Below are 16,778 nucleotides of genomic sequence, written 5' to 3'. Positions count from 1 at the left end.
GGATGTGTCTTCTAAGGCGATGCCAAAGAATGAAATTGCTAGAAAAGCATGCATGAAAGATGATGAGGGTGAATACTCCACCTTGGATCTTATTATGAAAGATGATGAGGGTGAATACTCCACCTTGGATCTTATTAAGAACTAGTATAGAAGCTCTCTATCCACTGAAAAATAAAGATAATCCCATGTATATGTTGAAATAATATGCAAATATGAGGCTCAATTATGAGGCAAAGGAAGAAAAAATACCTAGAAAATATGTCCTTAGACTGTGTGAAGTTGGGGATTGCATGAGAAGCAATAAATTTAAAGGTAAAAGAAATGGATCTAGGTAAGATGGATCTCCAAAATATAATTAATTCTTCATTAGTTATCCTTAGTTACAATAACAAAGAGGAAGACACGGACCTCTTAAAAAATGCTAGGAATAGCCTACTAGAGAACTTTGAAACAATAAAATAAAAGGACGCTTCATTAGATTTTGGGTCTAAAGGATAGGATGTTCATGGTTGAGGAGAAGGTTGGTGAAAACAAGGTGTAGGATGGAGACAACAAGGAAAATACCCCACCTAGGTCCTTGATTGACTTGGCCACATTCTACAAGTTGGAAGCCTGGGCAATGGAGCTGGAAAACAAGTCAATGGTATTGATAGTACCCTCTAGATTATAGTTGAATAGAGCCATAATATTCTCAAAGCCTCTAATAAACACATTAAGATTTTGATTGATAAGATGGAGGGAAGGCTAGGGGAGAATTCCATTGTTTCTTTGACTGAGGATGTTGGACCAACTACTGATAACTAGGAAGGAATTGGTAGAAGAACCATAGCTACCACTAAGAAGATGATGGTTGGAGCTTCCTCTAAGATCAAACAAATCAAAGTTACCAATGAGAAGATGAGTGTGCCATAAGAACAAGCAACATAAATGAATAAAATAATGGGTCATTTCCCTACTTCCTTCTATCTTTTTTTCTTGTATTTTTTTGGTTTTCTATCATTTTTAGTTGTCTTTCATTTGCTAGCTTTCATTGTTGGCTATATTATTTGTGGGTTGTAGTTTCTTGGGCAATAATGTTTAATGTTTAGATAACTTTTGTACATGGTTTTAGGGCCCCTTCAAAACCCATTTTCTTAAATTAAGAAAAAGGAGAATATTATCTCTAATGTCTTTCCATAAGCATACAAATTTTTAAATCTACCAATAAAATAGTAACTTTGTCTTTCACAATTTGCTTATAATGCCTTAAATCAATTAAAGAAATATACAAACCAATATTATTCTTAAATTTTTGAATGAAAAAATTAGCAAGAGTTTGAAAGGAATAAATAGAATAAGGAGGTAGAAATAAATACCATTGCAAGGACATATCCCTAAAAGTACACAAAAACAACTTATCCATAAGCCTATAGTCATGAGAAAGATCACTACATGTACATGATGTATGGGATCTCCCTAACCATTATAAGTCTCAAGATGAGGTACCTCAACATGTAGTATAAAAAAAGGATATTGAAGGAAGGGGGATTAGCAATGTTACATCTAGGAATTTTGTACTTAAATTGAGTGAATTGAGCCACTTGTTATTGCAACACAGTGATGATTTGAACCAAGTTAATAATGATAGGATCAAAAAATGTGATAGTAGGAATAAATATACTAGATTTATTAGGAAAGTTATAAGAAGAGGAAGTAAAATATAAGGATGTTGGAAGAGGATTAAAAGGAATGGCTAAAGGGTTTGAATGAGTAAAAGGAACTACATTATATGAAGGTAACAAATAAGTTATGGAAGCAGAAGGAACACTCATAGGAAGTGAAAGGATGGAAAGACCAACACTTAAAGGAGTATACACTAGTGTAGAATTAGTCATAAGAGGTAGAGCATATGTTAGTATGCTATAAATAGTGGTGGAAGTCAAAATAGAAGGTTCAAAAATTCTGAAAGGATGAGGATTTCCTAATTCTCGAGCACATTTTGTCAAGGACTTAACATGAATAGTAATAAGGTGAGATATACAACACAAGATAAAATTGCTATTATCAAAATTATTAAATTTTTTTTAAGAACCTCAATAGTAGAAACACTATCAAGATTCTAATGTTCTTTCAAAAGCCAAGTTTCCAATTTGTAAAATTCCTGAGAAAGATTATTAATTTGCAAAAGAGGAACTCCTAAATATTCATCTTTATCATGAGATGAGTGACAAGAGTTGTGATCCATTATAGGATAAAGATCATGAGAAAAGATGTTATTATCATCATGAGTCCTAGCTAGAAAAGAGGAATCATGGTCAGAGGAGCCCATAAGTCTACAAATTTTCCTAATGGGAATGCTACAAGTTGGACTTAGTGTAATTAAGTCATAAAAGGGGAGATTACAAAAGAAAAATCTAATTAGATCCAACAATAAAAATGTAATAAAGAGCATGAAAGGGAGATCTAACAGTGCACAAAATATACTTAAATATAACTCTATAATAGAAAAATAAGAGTTCAAAAAGTAGAAAAAATCTAACTCCAAAAATGAAAAGAAAGAAGAAATTGGGTTTACCAAAATTATTAGGGGAAAAAAAAAGAAACTTTAATAGGATTTAGATCTCCACTTTTTCAGTCCACTAAGACAATCAAATATGTATGTGAGGGAAAAAGGGAATGTCCAAATATTATTCCTCTTTATGACTCAAATTAGACTAGCTAGGACCTAAAGGAGAAAGGGTGCCATCCAAATTTAAATAATGTAAACCTAGATACTAAGTAAACATAATTATCCTGATAAAGATATATATATCTAGGGTAAATATATGAAAGGAAATAAAATATAAAAGACTCACCTTGAAATGTGTAGTAGAAGATGTATTTAAGCTTTGAAAGTCAGAAATCCAAGCCTATTTTTGAATATCTACAGTGATTTCCAGAATGAAATGATGAAAGGAACAAAACCTAGAAATTGTTCGTCAATAAAAGTAATAGGGTCTAGGTCAACCTAGAGGGTTGGATTCCTATGAGTTGACATGTACTAGGGGTACTATAAAAAAGTCAAACTAACTTCTCCAAGAAGCTCCCATGGAGTGATTTCCATATCTATGCGCAAAATACTTCTATCTTTCTCCTATACACAAAAAAATTAAGGGTTTTTGTTGTTTGTTGGATGAGGGCTTTTCTTAGTCAAGCCATAGGTTAGGGAATCAAACTTGAAAATGATAAATGTAAATGTAAATGGTTGAAAAAAGATAAATTTTACGATCCATTTTGCATAAAACCCTTGTCCATAAGGATTTTGTAGATTGTGAATTAGGTATATGAATGTAGGGTTTATCCACAATTTACAATAGATCTACCATAATCCCATCATGGTTCCATTGATGTAAGTGTGCACTAATGTAGAAGATGATTAATACTTCAATGTAGATCTCCTCCTATGATAGCCAACAATAAGCTAGATCTTGAAGAGGAAATGTCCACAAGGGATCCTTCAATACTTGATAGAAATATAAATTTCTTGAATTCTTGAACTCCTTGAAAGAATAGATTTCTTGTATTCAAAAAGATATGAATTCTTGATCTTGAGAGATGAAATAGACTGTATGCTATGTTATGAAAATGAAGCCTCCAAGCCTCCTTATAAATGAGTTTTTGGGTGGGAAAATAATACAAGCTGATTGGAGAGAGAGAGATTAAACTAACTAGACCCGAAGGGTCTTTGGGCTTTAAGCCCCACAAACCCTAGGGTCATGATCAACTTGGTCACCTAGTTGACCCTAACCAGTCTAGGTCAACCAACTCAACTTGGTCCCAAAAGGGTGGATAAGAAAGCCACATAAAGCTCAAAAAATTTCCAAAAGGAATAAGGATGAAAGTAAAAGGAAACAAGGTAGAGAGACCACTGAGCATATACTCATCCATGGTCCAAGAAGGGCATTATGGAAAGGTTGCTAAAAGGTCTTAAAATGAAAGTGCATCAATTTTAAGAAAAAATAGTTCTACCAGCCACTTCTATTTCTTCAAACCCTTCTTTCATTATCATTTCTAGGAGCTCACCTAGGTTTCCTTCTAGTGGATGGAAGGTCTCATTTAATGTGGTTTTAGGTTATACTACTACTTTTGGTGGGGTGTCTTCTATTAGGAGTCCTTTCCTTATCTCTAAATCTATTTTTATTACTCTAAAATTTAAGATGGAGAAAAGAAATTGACCACATTGCTTCTTTTTTATTCAAACAAGACACGATTTTCTGATTTAGAGGTTTGTGACCCTTCATATAAAATTTGCACAGATGGAGTTATAAACATTGGAAGCCTTTACTCACTAGTAGAGTTCATATTTTTCTTTTTCCTAAAGCATTTTTTGTTGCTAAATTTGATGAGGCTTAGGATATAAATGAAATTTTTTGTCATCCTTTATTGAGTTGGGAAAATAAATTTATGCTTATGGTTAAATATTGACATTCTAATTTCAATCCTTTAACTAGAAAAGATTCCTATTTAGGTTCAACTTTCTTATCTCCCTTTTCATCTTTGGGATGAATCTATTTTTGCGAAAGTGGGAAATGCTCTTAGGGATTTTTTGATGGTGGAGGAATATTCATTTATTCTTCTCCATTCCACTTTTTCTCATATTCTTGTCAATTTAGATATGCCAAAGGGCTTACTTATGAATATTTTCATTAATTATTCTAAGGAAACTTGAATCCAATCATTAGACTATGAAGGGATTCCTTTTAGATGTAGAAGATACTTTGACATAGGTCATGTGATGGCTCATTATGGTTTGGGAAAGATTAAGAGGTCTAATTATAGGGGTAAAGGTACTTTTTGTCAATATTATAATGTTGAGAAGGGTTCTTCTCAATGGAATATTTCCTAGGTGGTAGATGGTTCTTGTATTGACAACATTGTTCCTTGGGCTACTGCTATTACTAGTTCTACACCTTCTACTTCTCATAATATTTTTATTGGTTTTGAAACATTTTTATGTCCATATTTTTATAGTAGAGGATTTTTTTTATTGTGGCCTCTTCATAGATTGTGGCTTGCTTTGCTACTAGTTTTTATTTGATTTCTATTTGGTTTTTAGGTTCTTTTAGTGTGGCTTTATCTATTTCTATTGTACCTCCCCTTGTGTATGACTTGGCGCTTGGTGGTAAGGTTGATTCTACTAGTGCTTCTAGTATGATCTTAGTTAATTCTATTGGATTTTCTCCTATTGCACCTACTTTGGTGATTGAATTGGCTCCATCTAGTAATTCCATTAGTTCTACTCAATTTATTGTTGTGTTATCTAGGACTTAGGCTAGCCACATCTCTGTTAGCTCTATTAGGATTTCCGTAAGAGATTTGTTGGCTTGGAAAAATGTGGTTGCTAAGGTTGAATATGACTAGAATTTAGTTAAAGGTAAACCTTTAAAGATGTCTTCACCTTCTTTCAATGTGATTTTTTGTTCTAATGAGAAGGGATCCAAAGAGAAATATTAATGTGCCCCTTTGGTGCTCATCTTATTGCAGGTTGTGGGTACCTAGTATTGAAACCCCTAGGGAAGTTTCAGCTTAGTTTGTCTCCTATTTTGATATCTAATAATTGGCATCTTGTGTAGCTATCTCTTTGTTAATCCATTCTCTCTAGGCTACTTTTATAAGTGCATTTTGGTTCCTAGATTGTAAACATTCATTTTATGGTAATTGTTTCTCTCGGCGGGGTCGATATTCCCCTCATTTTTAATGTATAGAGTGTTAGAGCCCCTTCAAAACCAATTTTTGTCTAAATAAAAAATTATTATTATTAAAAAAAATTACGTTCAAAACTTACTTTTGAAGGTTAAAATATTTGTCAAGTGGTTTTCTTTTTTATTATTTTTTATAAAATGACTTTTATGTGCATTCCATATATTTGAGGTGTACCTTCATTCCATAAAATATCGAGAATATTTCATAAAGTTTTGTGTTGTTATTATACTTAGTTTAAATGTATGCATAATACATGGTTGGAATAAGAACTTTACAATATATGTAAATTTCAAGAAAATGTTTTGAAAAAAGAAAAAAAAAACTAGGAATCTTAAGAATTAATGAAGTAGTTAATTTTTTTATTCCAAACTATTTATCAAACATTATATTATTCTTATGGAATACTAGTCATATAGTGATAGCCAACAACATGCCTCTATTTTTTTTTCTTATTAGGTGTTTTAAAAAAAAATTCTTTCTTAACCTTGTTCATTATTTGGTTTCCTAACAAATTTGTTGATGTAGGAGCATCTTAGGTTCCTGGAAATATTACATCAACTAAAAAATATTGTTTTTGTTTTGTTCTTGTTTTTTTGCTCAATAGATTATTGTAGTGGTTGTTCATCTTTGAGAGATTTTGGTTCTATCTTGGAATCTAGTTAAGGATTCTCTATAGTTTAAATATTTTTTATCACACCTCATTTTGGTTTAGTTATGATCACTAATTTTTTTGTTATGATCTCATGAGTTCAACATGTTTGCTTGTTCACTTGGCTATGTGGTCACCAATCATTCTTCTAAATCATCTGTTAGTCTATATCACAAATTATTCTACTATTGTGTTTATCAATTTATCTAGTTGCATTCACCTATTTACTAATAATGGATTGCAATGGAAGTATCTAATCAATAAAGCTATTTGACATGGATCTCAAGGTGGATTTTTGTGTGAATGACTTGTTGGTTGGATCATTTCTAGAAACTTTTACACTTGTCGTAATTATTTGTAATTTTAGGCCAACTGGTCTAACACATTTTTCTAGGGATATGTAACATCTTGAATGATGATCTATGGGGTATGGTGTTTAAATATGGGGTATGTAATAGTTGGTAGGCATCAAGTGAGATGGAGATCAAGATAGGGGAATCCTGAGGGGTGATAGCTTCTAGAAGAAGGATCAAAATTAGAACTGAGCTATTTTGTATTGGGTGTAACTAGGAAGGCCTTATAGCCTAGCATGTTTGATGTACCCATTGAAAGAAACAATTTATTATTCACTTTCTCTTTCTTTAATCTACATTATTTCTTCCATATTAATTTTTCTATAAGGTTGAATATCTCATTTTTGGATTTCTCCACCTTGGTACTACATTAGGTGATATCAAAGCTAACTTATTTACAAGTCCTAGTTGATTTGGTTGTGGTGTGGTGGGTTGTGATTTTTCCTACTATTGTAGAGGTTTGCAAAGATGGTTTATGGTAGGGGAGAGATATATCACACAAATTTGTAAATGCTGAGATAATTTTATGTAAAGATTAAATCTATTAAGATAGTCCAAAGAAGAGGGAGACCTATTGAGGATGATAGTGAAGATAAGGCCAAAGCAGTGCAAGAAGAAGGAGAGGCACCAAAATCTATTCTAAAAGGTCAAGATGAAAGGTCCCTAAGAGATTTGACAATCATTAAATACATATCTCATTTCAATTCTCTGGAGTATAGTGGAAAATTGGATTTAGATGAATTGATAAACTTGATATATGAGATGGAGAAATATTTTTATTATGAGAACATACCAATAGAAAAGAATGTAAAGTTGTGAGAATAAAATTAAAGGAACATACATCCATGTGGTGTGAACATTTTCAAAATGATAAAAAAAGAGAGGTAAAGAAAAAATCAAGGTATGAGAAAAGATGGTTAACAAATTTAAAGGTAACTTTTTTCTATGAGATTATCGAGTTAACCTATAAAGGAGCATGCAAAAAGTAAGACAAAATGATAGTTCTATGAAGGAATTTATAGATGAAGTTTATACATTATATATTAGATCTAGATATGTGGATGATGAAGTTGAAATGATTTCTAGGTAATTGAATGGTTTTAGGACTTTTATCCAAGATGAAATTAGCTTGATCAAAATGGACACCATTGAATGGGCCTATCAATTTTCATTGAGGAAGAGTACATATTAAACAAAGGACATAAGAAAAGGAAGAGAGGTATATGTGGAGCATTTATGAGAGGCAGAGGAAGTTCCTATGGAGAAGGTGGAAAATTAGATCAAGGAAAGGAAAATAAGGACAAAGGAAAATTAGAATGGACAGAAGAAAATTTATACAAAGGAAAAGAAATTTATCCAAGAGGTACTTACCCTAGAGATAATGGTTAGAGGAGATAAGATACAATTTAGTTCAAGGGAATTTATTTCAAGTGTATTGAAGAAAATATGTGATTTAAATGTATTGTGAAGACAAGAAGATTGGTAGAAGTAGTAAAAATTCACTTGTGAAGGAAGAATCACCTGATTCAATATAAAAACTTGAAAATGTAGAAAATATGATGGTTAGAAGAGAATTATGGAATGAAGGAATTGAGGAAGATTCTATGAGGAAAGGCTTATCTGAAACTAGATGTAAGGTTGCACTTGAAAATGTTCAAAGTGATCATTGACAATGGAAGTTCAAAGAATTTGGCATCAAATGAGTTGATTACAAATTTATAGTTACAAAGAATGAATCACCCTAAACCATACTAGATCTCATGGATTAGAGATGAGCACAAACTTATAGTAAGTGAGAAATGCCTAATGAAACTTAAAATTGAGATTTACCAAGGTAAATTTATCTGTGGTGTTATGTCTATGGATTATTATCATATCTTGTTTGGTAGACCTTGAAAAAATGATAGACAAGCTTTACACAATGGAAGGTTGAATAGTGTACTATTGTGGCTAATGGAATAAAGAAAGTTATGTTGTCATTGATTAAAATATCTTATGGTGAAAATTGTATTACTATTATATTTTGTATGATTAAGGGAAAATAATCCATAATAGGTTTGAAAAATCAAGAGATTATTTTTTATAATATACTAGATAGTTTACTACCAATTACAAGTATTAATCATTGTATAGACCTGATTCTAGGGGCTAGTTTACCAAACAAAGAACCTCACTAGTTGAGAAATGTAGAAAATAAAGAACTGAATAGACACTTCTGAGAGTTGTTGCAGAAGGGTTTGATCAAAGAAAGTTTGAATTCATCTATAGTTCGAGTTGTGTTAGTGCCTAAGAAGAATGGATAATGTACACTGATTCTAGAGATATAAAATAGATAACATTGAAGTACTAGTTTCCATCACCTAAGATGGATGATACCATGTATTGTTTGAGTGAACAAAAATGAATTTCCAAAATTGATATGAAAAATGGTTATCACTATATTGAAATAAGAGAAGTGAATGTATGGAATACTTCTTTCAAGACAAAAGAAGATTTGTATGGATGGTTGTAATGTCCCCATTTTGCCAGCATCAAAATTTTAAGGATTAGCCTATTATTGTGATCCTCGTAAGCTAATATGGTGGTTAGAGGGTTTTATTAGGGATTGGCACTTTATGATGGAGAATAATTTCATATTATAATATTATAATAAAGTGAAAATATTATAATTTCATATTATAATATTATAATATTATAATAAAGTGAAAATATAAAATATCTTTTATCCCACATTGGGGAAAAAAGTAAGTGAGCTCCCACAAAGAAAGAACAAAGTGGGCATGAGAGGCTCTTTTCTTATCATTTGATTATTGTCATTTATATTTGATGAGTTGTGTGGAGCCAAGGGTTTCACCATTTTCCACTAGAGAAAAAATTTCTTTTGTGTGCCTCCATTTGAGTGGGTGAAATACCCAGTGAATTTGGTATTGAGAGGACATCATATAGGTGTTCTATTCAAGCATATTGGTGAAAGACCCTTCAAGGGGCTGTAGTTGTTGGAGAAGAAAAATCAATCTTTTCATTGTGTCAATTTTGTGGCCTAGGGCTAGTTTTGTGGAGTAAGATTGAAGGAATAAGTTGATTGTTGCTATAGTAATGTGCCATAGTACCACTGCTATAGTAATGCCACTACAATAACGTTGCTATAGTAATGTCACTACATTAACATTGTTACAGTAATGTTACTAAAATGTTGTCGCTATAGTGATCTGCTACAATAATTTTATGTAGTGTTGTTGCTGCTATAGGAAATCACTACAGTAAAAATCCAAACTCTCTTGAGCAATTTCTAGGTTCCTATCCATTTGATTTTTCATTATAAGGAAGATATATTTGAATATCTTATGGCATGTGTAACAATTTTGAAATAATTTTGTAATCTGATTTATATCAGAGTTTTACATCAAAATTTATTTCCCTAATTTCTTATTGATGTAGATGCATATTTTTATCATTTGTTGTCAATGTTCTCTATTTCAAAAAAAAAAAAAAATACTTCTTGTTGGTTGTTTGGAGTTTTACAAATATATTAATTAAAGTTTTGCATTTATATATATCCCTTGTGTGTAAAGTGTTTGACAAAATTCTCAAGTTAACAATTAGGAAATAAAAATAAGGATTTCATAGGTTATTATAGTGCTATCAGAGCTTGCTTGCAAAGTATTTTATGAAATGTCAAACAACTAAATTAGAGAAGAATTTGGTGTTTGAAAAATTTATAACCAGTTGGGATTATTATAGTGGTATCAGAGTGGTTTCCTACCATTTTTTGGGATAGGAAAATATTAATTATTTTTTAGATTTTTTGTTGCATTTGGAGTGACCAACACTTTACAATTTTCTAGCCATGGACAAACATAGGAGGACTATCAAATCTAGAAGTCAATGGAGTAATGATAAAGTTAGCACAAAAATGAATGCTTTGCAGGAAAGTGTGGAGAAACTTAAGCTTCATCAACAAAGGTTGGCAAAGATCTTGTCAGATATAGAGACAGTTGAGAGGGTAGTGAGGAATATAGTTTCTACCTTTAGAAGGCTGAGATCAAGGTTGTAGGGAAGGAAGCTTGAGTTTTACCTGACATGTGTCCATGATGTAGATGTACCTATATTGACTATGACACTAGTTAGTCCTATCCATAATGTTGATGATGGACTTATTTCATAAGGACATGTGGATGTGTTAGTGCCCTTGGTGGATAGAAACACTGAGCTTCAGTAGGTTGAGGCTCTTAGAGCTATTGCTATAGTTAGTGTAGAGATAGTTGAAGTACTTGTTGCCACTAATACTTTTGGCTCTCTCAAAGATAGGATTATTATTGGAGATTTATATGTGAGATCTCATGGTGTTTCTCCAATGAAAGAGGTAGTTGATTCCTCAGGTGGGACTGAGGCATGTATAGAGTCACCCAACTATGATGTTGGCGATGTGGGTATTTTAGTGGAGTCAATACAAGTGGGCTTATTCTCTAGTATTATTGATTCACATCCTGACATTGAGTCATGTGTGCAGAGTCAAGAGTCCATAATTGAGGCTTTGTTAGGAGATGTCGATGTGGATAGTATAGACACATATGATGATTCATTTGATGATGGTATGAGATGTACTGGGTATGACACCTCTTTTTAGAAATTGGGTGAAGACTCCAAGGAGGTTTTAGATGGGTCCCAAGCTTGATACTTGCATGATTTTACTATTATGGTGGAAGCTAAGACATGCTAGGAGATTGATACAGAAATGGATTCCATTTCTTTGGATGAGGAGTTGGTTGAGGTACATGGTAGTTGTATGTTGGATGCATAATTGTGTGAGGAAGATAGCACACATATGCGTGATCTCGTGGTGGAGAGTTCTGATTTAATTTCCTATCTTAGTTAGTGAGATAGAGAGCTTGCATAGGAGTCAAGGATTATAGAGGCATCATGTGACTTGTAAGCTAAAGGTGAGTGATAGTGACATTTCTTTAGCTCTTGAGCATTATGATGTTAGTTGCATCTAGTTGGTGTGCTCGTATGTTTGATGAGCATGGTGATAGTACTCTTTCTCTAGCAAAAGTTTATACACTTTGAGAGGATGTTAAAATCTTGAAGCATAGTTACTCTTAGTTAGTTGCTGATAGGGATTATCTTTTAGAGTGGGGTAGCACCTACAATGAGGCATTTTTAGGGAAAGAGGAGGAGGTAGTTGAGCTCACCCATGACTATGGAATCTCTTTAGTATACTCAATTAGATCTTCAAGAGTCATAGTCATAGTCATAGTTGGATGAAGTTACCATGGAGTTACAATGGGTACAATCGGCACTAGCCCTAGACCCCATTCAGTTACATATTTTGGTAGGTGATGAGTTTGCTTCTACGGTTGAGGATGAGGGATGTGATGATGTGGAAAACACATTCATCTAGGATATGAGTGTAGTATGTATAGAGGAGGTGAAACCATTAGTGAAGAGGATCTCTCATGGTAATTTTCTTCCTTCTAATGGAAGTGAATCTATTTCTTCTTTTCATACAACTAATAGAATTAGACAGTTGGCATTGTCACATTTTTAGAGGGGTAAACTATGAATTGCATGGGGAGAAGATTGATGCTTCCACATATAATTTCTACTATACTGAGTCATTCATGGAGTATTTATTGGAGATCATTGATTTTTGGGAGGTTTCATACAATATATCTGAGGCTACTCTCATTCAATGTTCTTATTCTATATGATGATTGGTGAGGAAGATTATAGAGACCTTGGATACAATTCGTCCCAATAGGGATTTTGTGGTTGGGCTTTTTGAGAGGGTTGCCTAGGATCCTACCAAACCAATATTTCAAAGTCAAAGACTGGAGCCATCTTTTGACTCCCAGTTTGATGATGATGAGCCCTTGATAGAGATAGAGATTTTTTATCAACATTATGTTGTGAGGAACTTGTTCATCACTATTCTTTTGACCCACATGTAAAGGACTTGATTTTTAACATTATGGATGGTGACAGGAGGTTTGGTATTAAGTATACCCATAGAGGGCATACTTCTATGCCAAGGGATAAAGATTTTGAGATATAAGGTATTGTGAAATAGTTCAATATGCTAATGAGTGAGATGAATCAAAATCACAAAAAAATGACCCAACTAATTTCCAATCCAAGATTTGAGCAAAGCATGATATCACTTTTCTGAAGAGTAAAATGTGATGATATAGTTGTAGCTTCAAATTTTTGGGACATTTCTTATGAGACACTACATGAGTCGGGCACAATTGAGGTGGAATGTGATAAGAATTCATTTCAGATTAAGTTAGATGATTCATTTGTTGGCATGAGTTCCCAAGATCATGTATTTGATGGTGATGCAATGACAGTGGGAGTAGGCACATGCAAGAATAATTTCATATCAACAATCACTTTTGTATTGGTTGAGCCATCCAATGAGGATTTTAATAGTATGCATGCAACTGTAGATGTGTTCTCTAATGATAATACACACTATTATTGATGAGGTGAGTGATGTATTGATAGAGTCATGTTTGTTGTGATGTGGAGCCTAATCGGACTTAGAGGTTTATTCAGTGCATTTTTTCTCCCCATATTATTTCTATAGGGGTTTGGGGGTAGTGCCTCGAAGATGGGGTCATGGGGTAGCAACCCTACAGGGTCCTGGGTCAGCACCCTAGGTGTGGTCCCTATGCAGTATAGGGTGGGATCAAGGGAAAATTCCCCTATAGGGTTTTTTGGGGATAGTGCCCTCAAAGCCAAAAATCACCTTATATTGTAAAATGTGTCAGCTACTATTTTTCTATAATTCTATCCCTAATTTTGTAAGCAACAAAAAGCTTGTATAAAAAGGTGTAGGGTTAGAGATTTCATAATGTGTGATGCAAAAATTGGTTCTTGTGGTGGTATTGAGTTGTAAGGGATTACAGATCGTAATCAGGTTGTAATCACTGGATCATAATAATATTGGACTTGTTGTTGGTGGATGTAGCCCAAGAATTGGATGAACCATATTTTATCTTGGTGTTTTGTGTTCTCTTATGTGTGATCTATTGTTTTTTGATATTGGTTATATTTGCATGTAACTATTATTTCTATCTAAGGTTAATCCTAACACTATTATACTATCGATCAACAAAGTGTTGATATTCACTTCATGGGCAGTCCTATGTTCAACATGGATGCAACATTATCTTATGACAATCTATTGTTTGAGATTGATGCTGATTGCTTACCTGAGTGGAGGTGGGCTCAACTTTTACAATCTATAAGGATTCAGTTTTGTGTTGAGGTAGTTGGTGTTGTTCCCATGCCCATAGATTTTGATTTAGCTACACCTATTGTTGATATAGTTGGCATGAGTGCATATGGTTCTCCTATAGCTATGTCTCTTCAAGGGATTATTGATCAGGATTCCACTCTAGTATATACTATATGGGTGGGGACTAGGATGAAGATATTTCTTGTGGGGTTTTGTTCTCATGATATTCTAACTCCTACATCATTAACACATGTTTTGAGTGCTATACTATAGGTTATGCTATTGGTCCTCATGATTTTAGTGGTATGCATGGTGCAGTTTTACAATTTACACCCCATTTCTCCTAGAAATAGGGACCACCTAGTAAACTTTTTAGTCTCCTAGAACCCTAGTCCAAGGCCTGGGTCATTCTGGAACACTTCCTAAGTCTAGATCAAGTCCTAGTCTCTAATTGGACAAGTACTAGGTGTCAGAAATAAAAAAAATGGAAGATTTTAAGTGTTTTAGTGCATAAATGTGCAATTATGCACTAGCACACATGTACACCTATCAAAGGTGTGCAAGTGCACTAAATGCACAAGTGCACACTTATCTCCCTTTGGAGATGTGCACCTCTACACATGTGAAAGTGTGCACCTCCAAAGTGTGTGCAATAAGTCCAAAACTAACATACCTAAGGAAAGGTGTGCATGTGTGCACCTCCCCAAGGTGTGCACATGCACAGGTTTAAAAAATCTTACGACAATGATAGCACCCCATCAAGGTAAGCATGTGCACACCCTTTCTAAATAAGGCATGGACTTAAGTCCCCTCCCCATTTGCACTTGTCACATGCATGTGTACAGTTGTGCATATGTGCATGTGTGCACCTCACCTAGGTGCACAGGTGTGTAGGTGCACAACTGCATTAAAATGGCCTTAAAATGACCATTCAATGCACTTTGCACACCTGTCAAGGTGTGCTAGGTGTGCTATTATGAATTCTAGGGCTTTGTGGGGGGAATTGACTATTCTACTTTTTTTTGAGTGTTTTGGTCTAGGTTTTTTGTCAGTTTGGGTTTGTTTTGGGTTTTCCAACATAAGATAACTAATGTTTGCTTCTTTGTGTAGATAAAAAAGGCATCCTTAACTTGTCGAGGTCATAACTTTTGACCTAGAGCTCAGAATTCAAAATTGTTTACACAACTAGAAAGAAGAACTAAAAATCTATTTTTAGTCCCTAAAATAGTGAGCCCTCAGCTGCCTAGTTTTAATGATTGATGAAAATTTAAAATTAAAATTTGAGTAGAAGACTTCTAGAAGAAGCCAATTAAAAAGGCCTAGAAAAGCTTGTTAAAAATGATATGAAATAGTTTCAAACATTTGATCATTTTTAGTAATCTAGGATCAAGCAGTAGGAGGGAAGAAAAAATCAAGGAATAGACTTTGCAGTGAATGAAGATGTGCATAACATGAAGGTGTGGTGCATTTTGTGCAAGTGCATGGATGATCATAGCATCTTCATTATTAACAACAATAGAGATCTCACCTAAGCTGCTTATCTTCACCTTCAAAGGAGTCACACATAAGTTTTGATTCATGAATTTACACTAAAGATCAAAGATACAGAGGTTGGACACATGAACCAAAACAAGTTCCTCATCTTATGAAATTATTAATGACAAGATTCAACACATGTACCTTGGGAGTTCAGATAGAAGAAGCAAGAGTTCAAATTTATGATAAAATTGGGCTACAAATGTAGGAGTTGATAAAATCCAACTCCATAGTGCACCAAAATTATCTGCATGCAAATAACTTGTTGAAGGGAAACCAAAGAAGGAAGAGGTGGAGCTTGGAAAAACACTAAACGGAGAAAGAGAGAAGATATGCAAACAAGAAAAATGTATTTACAATGAGTTGAGTTATAAAAATACAATGAGAGAGCCCAAATATAAAGGCCTCATGGAAGCTTGTAGAACAAGTTAGAAGATGCTAGGAGATAAGGTTGACAACTAAGCATATGTCCACAAAAAGGTGGAACATGATAGAAGGGAACAAACTCCCATGTTGTCAACAACTCATCACTACAACTATTAACTACATGCATTAACTTAAGTAAGGTTAAGTAAAAGAATAAATAATAATTAATTAATTATTTACTCTAACTATTGAAATTTTCAAAATGGGAAGAGTACTTCTGAGAGGGGGGGGGGGGGGTGAATCAAAAGTATCACACTTTTAAGCTTTTCTAATCCTTAAAAACAATTAACTAAAAAGTAAACTGCATGCATGTAAACATATAAATGAACATAAAGTAAACACATGCAATAACACATTACACCAGATTTGGTAACCTAGAAACCCTGTAGGAATAAGAAGGTAAAATTGGGGTGGGGATGATACCCACAAAAATCACTGCAGGAATAAATGTTTGACCAATTCTAATGGTTTTCTCTGTGAAAGTCCTACCCTGTTAAAGGCTTTACACTATGTCAACAGTGACCTAGTTGGAGGATTTACAAACACTTTACATGAAGTGTCAACCTATTAAAGGATTTACAATAGGCTATTAAACCCACCCAATACAATAGGATTTTCAATCACCTTCTCCAAAGGTTCTCCTACCTAGCTGTTAAGCTAACCTATCAATATAGGATTTCCAACTTCTAATAAAATGGCAAGAAAGTATTAGAATAATGAACCTAACAGTATGCAATCTCTAATTGTCAGATTTAGGCACTTGATCTACTCCCTCTAACCTTGATCCTCTGAGATGTAATATCTAATTGTGTCTTTTTTCCCTTGTGTTGTTATGATCAACTAGATGTAT

The sequence above is a fragment of the Cupressus sempervirens genome, chromosome 8 (genome assembly GCF_028749045.1).
Source record: "Cupressus sempervirens isolate cs-2001-9-10 chromosome 8, ASM2874904v1, whole genome shotgun sequence".
NCBI classification, from domain to species: Eukaryota; Viridiplantae; Streptophyta; class Pinopsida; order Cupressales; family Cupressaceae; genus Cupressus; species Cupressus sempervirens.
This window is presented reverse-complemented; position numbering follows the sequence as displayed.